Source organism: Atractosteus spatula, chromosome 12, assembly GCF_055471065.1.
Source record: "Atractosteus spatula isolate fAtrSpa1 chromosome 12, fAtrSpa1.hap1, whole genome shotgun sequence".
NCBI lineage: Eukaryota > Metazoa > Chordata > Actinopteri > Semionotiformes > Lepisosteidae > Atractosteus > Atractosteus spatula.
The window spans coordinates 31,342,993-31,356,178 of NC_142717.1; the positions used below are offsets into that span (position 1 = coordinate 31,342,993).

General features: G+C 40.3%; 1 protein-coding gene across 5 annotated transcripts in view; it reads right to left on the reverse strand.

The window, feature by feature from the left end:
- The window catches only part of ctdp1 (CTD phosphatase 1), a 129,777-nt gene that overhangs the window by 48,119 nt on the left and 68,472 nt on the right, over nt 1-13,186 (reverse strand). The gene's annotated exons all lie outside the window — the stretch shown is intronic.

Sequence of the window (13,186 nt, forward strand, 5' to 3'; positions counted from 1 at the left end):
TAGTTCTCAGCCAGAATGGGCGGCAGATACTTCAAAGTATGCATTTCTTTTCAGTCAAACCATGTTGTAGATGATATTCGACAGAAATATTCTCTCTGTGACCTTCAAGAAAGCTCTTTTTGAACTGCTTAATAGGAAGAGACTGAAGAAAGAGAGTCTTGGGAAAGAATTTTCTGATGTACCAGTCAGGGGAGAAAGGTCTACTCCTCATGCTACCACTGGCAGTCAGTGGGAGTCTGTGGGACGAGTGTCAGTCTTACTAATGCTAACGAATGTGACGGAGCACCCAGTCATCATGTTGTGCAAGTGTCCCGTGACCTCACACAGAATTCAGCCCCATCCGCAATGACAGCTGCCCACGGTTGTAAGCAGAGTATTGGGAATGAACAACTGAACTGCAGGGGGTGGATATTATCGCCACCCAGAAACGCGTTAACTAGACAAGAGCTAATCCACCACACCAAACGAAAGACTTCAGTGCTTCAATTAACAACAAAAACCAACAAACTAATGAATGCAGTACTTTTTATGCCATGTACTTCAAAAATTGAACTGACACTTTGCTTTCTGTATTGCAGTGTATATTACAGTGCAGGGCTAATCTTACTCAAATGTTTTCCAGTGACCTGGGGCGGTGCGTGTCACTGTGTCTAAGGATCTGTGCCTGTGGCTGGAGGGTTGTACATTCAAATCCCGCGGCCGGCAGAGGAATCCTACTCCACTGGGCCCCTGAGCAAGGCCCTTAACCCCAGCTGGTCCAAGGGCGCTGTATACAGTAAATGGCTGACCCTGTGCTCTGACCCCAAGGTTCTCCCCCTGTCTGTGTGTCTCATGGAGAGCAAGCTGGGGTATGCGAAAAGACAAATTCCTAATGCAAGAAATTGTATATGGCCAGTAAAGTGATCTCTCTTATCTTATATGGACTACTTTCACACTGTACCAGCACTATGATTAAAAACTATAGAAATGCTGCAATGTTTTTCAGCTTGCTTTCTTTTTGTTACTTTTTACACAATATATTGTACGACTGCTATAAGGCATATGGAACAGAAAAGGCTGAACTTTTTAAAGCAGCTAAAACATATACGGTACGTCAGTTTTATTTCATATTGAGACACATAAGGCTTTATAAGATGGTGACTGTAATTTTGTTAACTAAAAAGTAGAACATGTTAAATGAATGGCTTCTCAAACAGTTATGTACTGCCTGTAACGAAAACAAGGATGAGATGTTGGCACACTGGTTTGCATTTCTGCCTCCCAACACTGGGGTCTGTGGCTCAATTCCTGTAGTGTTATCAGTGTGACGTTTGTATATTGTCTTAATTTTTTGTGGGTTTCCTCTGGATGCTCCAGTTTCCTCCCACAGTCCAAAGACATACTGGCAGGTTAAATATCTTCTGGGAAAACTGGCCCTGGAGTGAGTGAGGGCATGTCTGTGCTCGTCTGTGCCCTGAAAGGGACTGGGATCCCATCCAAGGTGTCACCACCTTGCGCCTGTTGCTTGCTGGGATAGGCTCTGCCTCCCCAGCAACCCTGAAGTGGATAAAGTAGTAAGAAAATAGATGAATGGAACAAAAAAAGCTTGTGTGGTCTAAAAGTGAGGACAAGCAATCCTGGAACTGTATAACTGTAAAACTGTAATATTACCATGCTCAGTCAATATTTACTGCAGCTTACAACCTGAGCTGACACAGCTCTGCCTTACAGATGTCTCTTACGCACGAACTGGCGCTCAAAGCCAGTGGTTCCGCACCCTGAACTGGATCTACACTTCGTCTCCCAGTGTACAGTCTGCTGCGCCAGCAGGATTTCCCAGGCTCAGTCCAGGACAGCTCAACAGGCTCTGCACCCTGAATCTCTGCCCAGAGGCAACACTTAGTGCTGGATCCGACAAACAGTCCTTGAACAGGATTCCCGAAGCCCCCTGGGACAATGCTGCATCCCATACAGACTTACTTACTCTGCCTGGCAGCTCTCTAAACCTAATTAGTACTCAAATGCTCCACATAATGAGGCTTTCTTGCCAATAAACATGCCATCCTTCCTCACTAAAGTGCTCTGTGAGCGCGTTTATTCTGCTGCAATTATGTAAACAGAAGGAAAAACAAATGCAATTGCAAACCTCAAAGTACAAAAGGACAGCAAATATGCAGCATAATTTTAATGCTGTTTATATAACACCATTACGCCAGAGGTATCAGGCACTTGAGGGACCCTTTTTTTCATTTTTTTCCCCATTTATTTTTAAGAAAAGGCAGGCCTTGTCATTTTCTAAAACAGCTTCTGTTTCCTGCTTACATTTTGCATTGAACAAATACAGACAACGCCATGACTTAATTACCCAATTATCACTGCAACACAAACGCAGATGAAATAAATGTCATGCCAGCAGTTCTCTGAATTTCTATCAAAAGCGATTACACTTGCGACCTACTGCAAGAAATGTATGCACTTCGAATGACACAGAATACAATATGGTGGTGTTTGTTATCTGTGCCATTATACAGTGCACTGCATAGAAACAATCAATAAGCAAATATGTTATATTCCTGAAACATAAAAATTATCATAATGCTCAACCATTTCTTAGGATGCCAACCCAGTCTCAGTTCAACTGCTCTAGCTAATAATTTCCTTCATTTCTTAAAAACCCAAAGAGATCAAACTGCAAAGCTATTTTTTTATTATTCAGGAAAATACTTCTAAAATATTATTATGATAATACAGTTTTCTGAATGTTCATATGGTATACTAGAACCACTAACACAGCATGAATCTCATACCAAAACTACATGTAAAGAAGCGTTTTCTCCCTTCTGAATCAATTCCTCTTTAGTTTCCAGTTGTGACCCTGTGTCCTTGTTTTGCTACTTGAATCGAACCTCCTTTAACCTGCCTCGATACAACACCCCGCTGAGACAGGCAAACCTCCTTGCTGATCTTCTCTGAATGTTTTCTAACAGAATAACCTTTTTGTGGGATGGTGACTGAGAGGCTATTCAGCATTTTGTACCCCTCCCTATACTTTGTTCTCGCCCTCACAGCTGCTTGACTCTTCGTTCACTCTCCCTGGTGGAGAAACGGCGGGTTGTCCAGGCTCCCGATGGCCAGATCGTCAACCCCAGGTCCAGGCTGGATCTTTAGCTGCTCACACATGGAAACCGCCAAAAGCTCTGGAAATTACAGTACGCTCAAGGGCCTCCAGGGTAAAAGACAGTTATCTCCCAAACTGGGATAAGGTCACACATTGTTTCTTGAGGAGTTTTCACACTTTTTTTCATGCTCACTTTCACTTCATTAACACATATCAGCCCGGCTCAGGTGTAACTGACTTGCTGCAAAAATACTCCTGACCTGATCGAACGGCTCAAAAGGGAGCAGTGTGGAAATTTAATCAGAAGACAAATTCATCGTGCTTGAATGTGTGCTGATGTTACTCATGCACACACCATTCTGGTTATTGCTTTTCTTTATCACAGGCTTCCTCCTGTTTCCAGATTTGAAAGTGGCTGTCAATATTTTAATATGGGGCAGATTTGTTTAAGGAAGGAATGAACGGATGGAAAACCGACAGCAGCTCAGGCATATGGAGCAACTCAATTTACGATGCACTACTTTTATATCTAATCGGCAGGTGTGTAAATGTTTGCCCACGAGTGCAACACGTCACAAAGCAGGAGCGCCGTTTCAGTTTGATTTTTTTAAAATAACTTTTGGACTCATCAGTAACTGTATGAAAAAACGGGATTTATCATTTGATTTGGCTGGCTGTTATGAATGCAGTCTAACTGCAATGATAAGCAAGGGTCATTTGCTGGGAAGTGTAAGATATCCAGAAGCATTTTGACTCCGATCATCTCTGAGTGCCTTCCAGGGCCTGCACAAAACCCACTTCTTTCATTCTGTACTTCTATGATTCACCACTGACCTGCTGTGATTTCTGTGCCTTTCAACAGGTTTAATTTACTTCACGATAGTTCCAGAGCTTGCGCTTGCAGGTGCTGTGATAAGTTCTGGACCTTCGCTTGGATTGTTTCAGTTCTTGTAGTGTGTCGAACTACTGCTTTTGGTTCTCACTACCCTGCTTTATGTAAGTGAATTTATTTATAGTTCAGTGCTTCGAATGAAAGACACCTTGGACAAACAAACCAGCGAAATAAGTCAATAATAAAATAATAAGTGCAGCAGGAAAACAAATTAGCAGTGCATGCAGCGCCAGTAAATACAGTTGAAGCACTAGGGCCTGTGTAACTGATAAACGTCAATAAATCTATTTCTCATGTACAGCCAAAGAGAAGCTTCAGGCTACTTCTCTGAATTAAACTGAACAAATAATGAATGAGAACATGCACCAGAGTAAAAGAAAAACAACCATCTAACAAAGGAAAAACACTCTTTTCAAAACATGCTGAATTTATTCATTCTTATTGCTGTTAAACATCTATGTGTACAGCACTGAGATCCAAGGTCTTCTTGACAAAATACTTTGCATTTCTGAATGATATTTCGCTACCTCTGTTTTACTACTGGTTTTATTACTGTTACTAGTGTAAGCCAAGCAACTGTGCCCCAAACCCTTGCTGTATTCCAAGCCCAACCATTAACTTTGAGCCTGCGATAACAGAGTAGCCACACAAATGAGACTCCAGACATGAGTTGTGCCACTGTCAAAATCACACTAGGAAGCAGTTATAAAGACAGTCCTTGCATTTTTCAAACAGAGCTAGAAAGAGACACACAGATTCTGATTTAGGGAGTTATGGTTAAGGCTGTATAATAATGAAGTCAAGAAACTCTACATTTCCTGAGCCTCACACACAGCGCTGTCCTTAGGCAGATGCAGCAGCAAATACGTCAGGTACATGAAAAACTCCTTTCAGCTCTTCCGTCTGTTGACACCCAGACAATTTCAAAACACACATTTACTGTATAGTTATTGTATCTGATGTAGGTCAAGAAAGAGATCAGGCTCAATTGAAATGCATTCATTTAAACGCATCTCTCTCTGGGGGCCAATGCTGATCATCATTTCAGCTGCACTTTCGTGCCTCTGCCCACGGTGTAAATAACACGATGAGCTCTTTGTAAAGTCAGGTCTGATTCTCTGGCCCTCACACGCCAAAAGCACATCAGACGAATATCGACTCTGGAACATCCATTTGCCACTGAAAACCTTCTGCTTTGTGTTCAGTTCTGCTACAACAAAAAGATTCACCACGAGAGAAAGATACTGTAGTAGAGAAGAAACAGCAGAAGACCAGGACAACCCCAACAACTGGAGTCCTTCCCTGTCCTCGCTAAGCCTCATTCTGAACTCCAGAGCTCAGTCTCTGGTCATTAATTCTACTGAAAGACTACTTTCTGCATTGATAACTGAATTATGCAAATTGACAACTGCAATGAAACTATGAAACTATGATCTTTGAAAAAGTCTATAAAACTGTGATCAGGAAGATACTTGGTAAATATACTGTAAGAACATAAAAACAGTTGCAAATCAGAGGAGGTTATTTGGTCTATCGAGAACATTTAGTAATTAGAAGTTAATCTTAGGAGCTCCTTCAGCTGTGTCTTGAAACAAGCCAATGTTGCTGCTTCTACACCTTGACTGGGTAGCTTGTTCAACAGTCCCACAGCCATTTGTGTAATAATAAGGACAAACGTTAGATAAGAACAAACACAAGAACAGAGAGTTTGTAGCTGAATGGCACAAGTGTACGACTAACAATGCAAAAACTGTTTTTCCGACAAATATCACACAACTGTCTCTGAGCGTGACTTAAGGATTCAGATGTCTGTGCTGACCCCTCACCGTCATGACATTGACAGTGTGGGGAAGTCATAAAATAAAAACAAACTTGAAAATCGTGTTTGATATAAAAGTCTCAAGTTTAAAGAGTAAGGGCTTATGAACGGCTTGCATTCAGGTTCACAAAATTCTCATCGGCTTTCATCCACTCAACCAAAGGGTCTACTTTAATCAGCTTGCTTCAGTAAAAAACCCAGCTATTTTAGTGAGTACAGGGGTAAGTTATACAAGTTTTTAACAAAAGACTTGAAAACACAGAGATTTATTTTACTAAAATTAGCTTGGGAGTCAAGTACCACTGCTCCAAATATTCTAATCTAGCTTCTAATCCTCGTATTACTCCAAACCTACCACAAACTTTAAGCCTAAGATAAGAACTGTAACTGTAACCCAGGTTTTTAAGGATGTCCTTTTCCAGGTGTAAGAAATCTTAATTGATTAATTTATTTATTATGAGGTGAAAACAAAAGTAGCACAGTGCATTTCTGTGTATTGTGCTGGGGCCCTGGATTTAATTTCAGACCTGGCATATTATCTGCATGGACTTTCATGAACATGTTCTGCCCATGTTCACATGGTTTTCTTCCACTGTCCAAAGACATACTAGTAATTTCATTTACATCTGGGAAAAACTGGCCCAATGACACATCATTCCAGATTAAGAGTCAGGCCAGGGCTCCACAGTAAAACAGGGGGGGCAGTTTTCTCTCTTCAGGTCACTACTGACACCTTATGAGTTTCAGAGCTGTGAGGGATGTAAGGCGAAAGATGAGATATTGGGATATTGGACTAAGGGCATGCACAGGAATCTCATTAAGAATCAATTTGCGAGGAAAAGCAAACTGTTGGACAGCAAACTCCTCACTTTCACCAGGGTGTCCCTCTCTAATAAAACCCTGTCTGGAGTGCTGGAGGCATTTCCTAACCAGTGACATCAGCGCATCTTCTATCACGCCTCAGCATAACACTCCCGGGATCATATACTGTACTGTAGCATTACCTTGAAGCACATAGCTGTTAATAATAAAACACTGGTGTCGTTTAAAGACTTTGAAAGGCCTATGGTAAGGATATGCACGAGTGCAATGTTTACTTTTTAACATTGGTAGATGGTATGTGTGAGACTCATATCTGTGTTAGCTTTGCTCAGTATTTTACACTAACTGATTTCAGTGCTGTGATTTTACTGTACTATATAAATACTATATAATGTAGTACATATTGTACATTTATACTATATTATATAAATAACTTTATAACTATATAAAACCACATCACAGTACATACTTATCCTGTGAAATGCTATCTTTTTTATTTGAAAATGCTGAAATCAGACTGTTACCGAGTAGATGTAGTGCACCGACTTATTAATACATGGTTTTAATCACTTCCGATAGTCAAAACTATCAAGCACCTTTTTCTCAGTCAACAGGTGCAAGACCTGAAGAGCTGCCTCCCTGCAGTTTTTCCCACTGCCTTCCAGGTTGCATTATGACAGTGTTTACCAAGATCAAGATGTTTGTATTTTTTTTTTGTAATGTAACCTAATCTAGCAAAGGGTTACAATGCAATCCACAGCTCCATGAAAGAAACTTCTAAAAAATGATACATCAAAGGTAAAAAGTTCTCTACCGCAATTTTTAATAGAATACCTCATTAAAATAAAAAAACACACCCTAGCCTTATTACAAACTCTACCAGTAACCTTGAGTCTGAGATAAGAATTCACATACCGTAAATGAGAATCCAAACATGTATTGTAACATTGTCAGAGATTCAATTAAAACAAAGTATTAGCCGGTTCTATACTGTATAACCACAAAATAATAAAAACCCTAAGCTTTCACAGTCTCAGGCACAGCTTTGTCCTGTATTTTAAATCTCGAACAGAAAAGATTAGGAAGAACCTTTCAATATCCTCAAAGGCCATGCATTACTTTATTTTGTTACTGTAATATATTCTAAAACAAAAACCTTTCAACAGAACATAATACATTAGGAGAATTGCAAGAGTATGGATTGAAAACCATCGGACCTGAGAGGAACAAAAAAACGTCACCTGTCCCCCTTTATGGTTTTTTTGAGGCAACGCTTTAATCAAAGATATCAGAAGAATGGCATTGACTTGGCAATAACAAGAGGACAGCAGGACCAGAGGGGAGAATCTGATGTGTAACACCATTGACACTCCTTCACAGCGGAGTTTAGCTGCCAGATCTCCAGCGTTCCTGTACACAGAGTCACTTTAAAGCATTTGGAAATACTTTAAAAAGGTGCCCTGAAAAAAAAACACTACATAAAGCAGAGCCAAGAAATTGGCTCAAGCCGTAATTATAATGGAGAAAGAGAACTCTACACATAGCATTTTGGGGGTGGTTGTTTGTCGGTAATAACAGCCCAGGGCAGACACAGAGCTTGCCAAAAAGCCTACCAGATTCAGCAAATGGGAGTTAACAGCAGTCTAGCCTTTAAAAACTCAGCATGGATTTAAGTGGATTGTGGAAAGACAGCAAGGCACCTGAAATGCATTGTTCTGAGAGCAATATGCCAGAGCACCTTTCAAAATGGATTATTCACCTATTCTTTTCATTTTCTGCAATTTAAAATAATGATGCATAAACACATTTACCATTCTGGACCGGATGAGTTTTATGAAAATGTGCTCTCAAGTGTTCACTTACAATCCATAAGTGCTTCAATCTTCCGTGATTTAGGCACAATACTAAATTCTTGTTGTCCTGTTTTAAAGACTCAGAACTACACAAAATAGGAGATTATCATATTCTTAACTTGCATCTAAAAATCAGGCAATGTTTTTCTATTTATATAACAAATCTTAAGGTAATTTTCATAACATGATATTTATTGAACAGGCAATGAGTTAATATACCTTTCAAAGCATGCGAAATTACATACAACAAGTATCCCTAAATCCATTACTTAAAGTGGCATACACAACATGGCACAGCCCTGCTACAATACTTTTAGACGTAACCTATTCTGACCTGCATAAATTAGAATCAGTTTTAAGCGTTCATGAAACCTTTCATGGAAAGCCCTCTAAATCAGTGGGGTTAAAACATTTTGCCTTAATTTAATTTAAGAATCTGGTACATTAGTCAACGCCAGACCTTTTTAAAAAGGTTTTAAAACCTAGGTACTCTGCCATACCAAGATCTGAGAACTTCCTCTGCAGAGACGCAGGGGGAGAGAACAATATTGTTCATTCTCCTTCACCGTAATCCCTAGATGTTTTTAGATTCCTGAACTTTTAACTTTTACGTCTCACAGCTGTATATACCTGTTACGTCCCAGTGTGTGTTCTGTGTGTGTTTTTTCTGTTATGTCCACACTGCTGACCCTTGATTGTTCTCCCTTCCACATTGGCCCACCATTACACCACACTTTCAGTTGATGTCATCATCAATTAGCTCTCAGCCAATCAGAACACATCTTATTCAGCATATAACATGGAGGTTTTCAGCAAGAGGCCTTTCGTTTGACTTCGGTTCCGTTTGGTTTTGGTTATCACTTCGCTTCGCTTCTGGTTATTGCTTCGGCTTCGTTTGTTGGTTTGTTTTGCTTTGTGTGTGTGTATTTTCGTAGCGCTTCGGCTTTGTTGTTTTGTTGGTTTTTTTGTTAGTTTCTTTGTACTTTTGTTTGTTTGTGTGTTCATTCTTGTTTTGCCATTACCTTGCCCTAACGTGTTACATGTTCAACTTTTGTGTTCTTTTGTACCCTGCTCCTGTTGATTACTCGTTTTCCCTTATTTGTATTTGTGGTTCACTTGTGTTTTTGGGTGAACTTGTATATAAGGTTAGTTTAGGTTGTTGGGTATACTTTACACACTTAGTTGACTTTGTATTAGTAACACTAGTTTAGTACGGGTGAGTGCCATTTGTCCTGTATGGTTTTGGGTAGTCAGTGCAGGTTAGCTAGGGTGTTGAAGACGCCGAAGACCGTGTGTTTCGGGTTTTCTTTTGTAGTCAGATTAGCTTTCCCTCACTGACAGTGATGTGTAAATGCGATGGTAGCCCAGTATGCACTCAACTGGCATGAGTGTAAACGCAGCTTAATACATGTAAAAACATCTGCGTATTAAATGTTTTTATCTCTGAACAGGTGGTTAGATACTGTACTTGTTCTTAACTATTAATTGGATTTACTCCTGAGTTTTAACTGATTGCCGAATAAAATAAGTTCACCAGGAGCTGCTATCACTCTTAGACAACTTCCTCTCCCTCAATTCCTCACTGTTAGAAAAGAGGACTTTGAAGATTAGATTGGAGTATATGGAATAATACTGTTCTCTCTCCCCTGTCTTCTTCACAAATAATCATTTCCAAATATAGGATGGTGGGAGCTCACCACCTGAGGGCTGATTTATCAGAACAGTACTTGGATTCCAACCAAGAAGTGAGATTTCCACTGGAATCTGCACAGAAACACACACTCCCCAATTATTATAGGTCCCTCACTAAGAAACAGCCAGCGACTGCAGGGAAATTGAGAATGGGGGTCGTGCCTTCATAGCCGGAGAATACAGACAGTCATCAGTGCCACTTCTGACCATCTTAATGCCACAAAATGTAAGGTGGCTGACTGGTCTCCCGAAATGGAATCCTTAGAGACCCAAGGAAGATTCTGTCTCTAAGGGCCACTGAGCTGCTATTCATTATGAACCAAGATAACTATGCTGAGTCACTGGTGCAAATCAATGCTGAACGCCTCAGTACTCAGAGTGAACTGTCAGGTACAAACAGGATGTCAGCTCAAGTTACATTTCTAGAGCAAAGTCAAGCCTCCCTTTCAACAGGCGCTGAAAGAACTCTGCATGTTTTACTCATCAGTGTCAGCTGGTTCTTGGTTACCAGACACGTTTTGTGTGTCTTATTTTGTTAGGCTTATAAGCCTTTTGAATTGTTTTTATCCATGTTTGTGGGATTCTTAGGATGTTTCTATCATTCCTACAGGATTTTCTGATATTCAGCTGTATACTGTATAGACTGTATACATTCTGTACTGCAAAGCAACCAGCTTGGTGAAATTAAGCCAGAGACTACTGTGTTTGTTTTAAACAGACTTTCCAAAGCCCTTTGAAGCAGTCATGTCATCACAGTTTCAATACCACTGAGCGCGTAGAAATTCATAACTGCTCGCACATCTGTTTGGGGTTTCAGATAGACAAAAATCCCTGAAAGGTCACGATATCAAATGTCAATCTTAACCCGGCTGATGCCTGTGCATGTACAAAAACATAACAATCGACAATAAAGTCCCTGTTGACCTCTGGCACAGGTGAAACCTTCCAAGCTCACAGAAGTACAAGAAAATACAGTAGGACTTATTATTACTGTTGTCAATTTTGAAAAACAATAGCAAGATGAAAACGCATTGTAATCTTGAGGGACACTTTGAATGAATCAAAACTAAAGTGAGAGTTCTCAAGCAATAATTCCCTTATATCTGGAATGTGTCTGAGTAATTTATGACAACATGGGGCCACAGTTTGGATTTGTGTGGGCCCAAGGGCATATTCATCTTAGAATGAGCGCAAAGGTGCTTATTCATGTGTTACTCCGATTTCAGCCATTTCTAATGAGGATACTAGGATCAAGGGGCCCTGTGGCGATAGAACTACATGGTACTTTTGGGCTGTGACTGCAAAATCTACCCTTCAATATACCCACTATGTCCTGTGGTGTATCTCTGAGCCATTAAAACTCAACAACAGCAAACAGGAAAACAAACTAATTGCTGGCGTGCTTTCAAAGCTGTATTCCACAAGGGCTCAGTTTCAACTAACGCTGTGGCATTTCGATTTGCACTCTCTGAATGAGCTACTGTATCTTTATTACCCTTAGGCACCCTTTTCACCAGAATAATAACTACTCTGGAAGAATTTAAGGTTAGAATTCCATAAATTAGCATACATCTAGTCAAACAGTGCTCCCCGTTTGTATCACTGCCTGAAAAGAATTGCAAAAAGGTGGGTGCACATTTCATAGTGCACCCCAAGTGTCTGTAATATGTTCTATATCAGCAGTCCCCATTCTTGGTCCTGAGAAACCATGCATTTGCTGTTTTTTATTCCAGCTGAGGTCTCAATCACAAGTTGACTGATTTCAACATTCTCCTTCAGGGGTATCTATAATTTTGCTTTCATCTTGTAAGAACTTAAAAGGTGTTTGCAATTGGTATCAACCCTGAACTCATTTCTGAGTTGGAGATGAAATGCAACCAGTTGCGTCTCTGCAGAAGTAAAAACAGTCACTATGGGCGTTTCTCATACAACCTCATTTCCTCCTCTGTCTGTCCATCATAAACTGTCTATTAAGAGCTTTTTGGACAGAAATAAAAGAGCAAATGCTCAATACGTTGAGGAGAGGCTTCAATAGATTCTCCTGAAGATGTTGGAACAGCAGGGTAGTTAAACATTTTTTAAATCAAGAACTGAATGCAGTGACATTTAAACAAAAGTCTAAAGGAGCAAGCAGAACAATCACAGGCATCACTCAATCCTTGGGGGTGAAAGGCAGCAGACAAGGGGTCCCCCAGGACCAGGGCTGGGGATCACTGTGCTATATCTCACTTTATAAGAGCTTCTAAAATTCAGAACTACAGCTTACATGCTGACGGCGCTACAAAATAAATTCAGACATAACGATATAATATTCCGGGTGCTTATTAACAACAAACCAATTACATGTTGTTAAGGAACAGGTAAAGGTTTATTCCATGCTGAAAGGAAAAGAAAAGAGACCAAAAATTATATTTTGTCTTTAAAATCACTCCATTTTTCATTTCAGGTGTTGGATTAACACAATTTAGTTTTGTAGTAACTAAAAAATGAATGCAGAAGCCAAGGAGATGACAGGCTTAATTGAAACAGCTGTGTCAAGACTGTTTGATTCCTCTCAAACCAATACCATGGGAACATACATCCTTCCACGGACAGCGACACAACAGTGAAAATATTCACGCAACACTGGGAACGCCTCCACACATGTATGCTTGCCATCTCACACACACACACACACACACACACACACACACACACACACACACACTGCGCCAATGCGGTGCCTTCCGATCTGCAGCGGCACAGCCATCAGTACCTGGACCAAACTGCGTCGCTTCTTGATGCGCATCTGATGCACATGACATCGTTTGTTTGAAACTTTCAAACTTTCAATGAAAGGGCCGACTAACCTCATTATCACCAGAAGTAAGTTTGCAAATCATTTGCAACAACTACACTGTGGGATCACAGAACAGTGAGTTCTCGCAACATGTGCAGCAAGTACAATGATTAGTAAGCAAAGAGTGACTATACTGAACAAATTTCAGTTGCTTTTCAGCTTCTTAACTCTG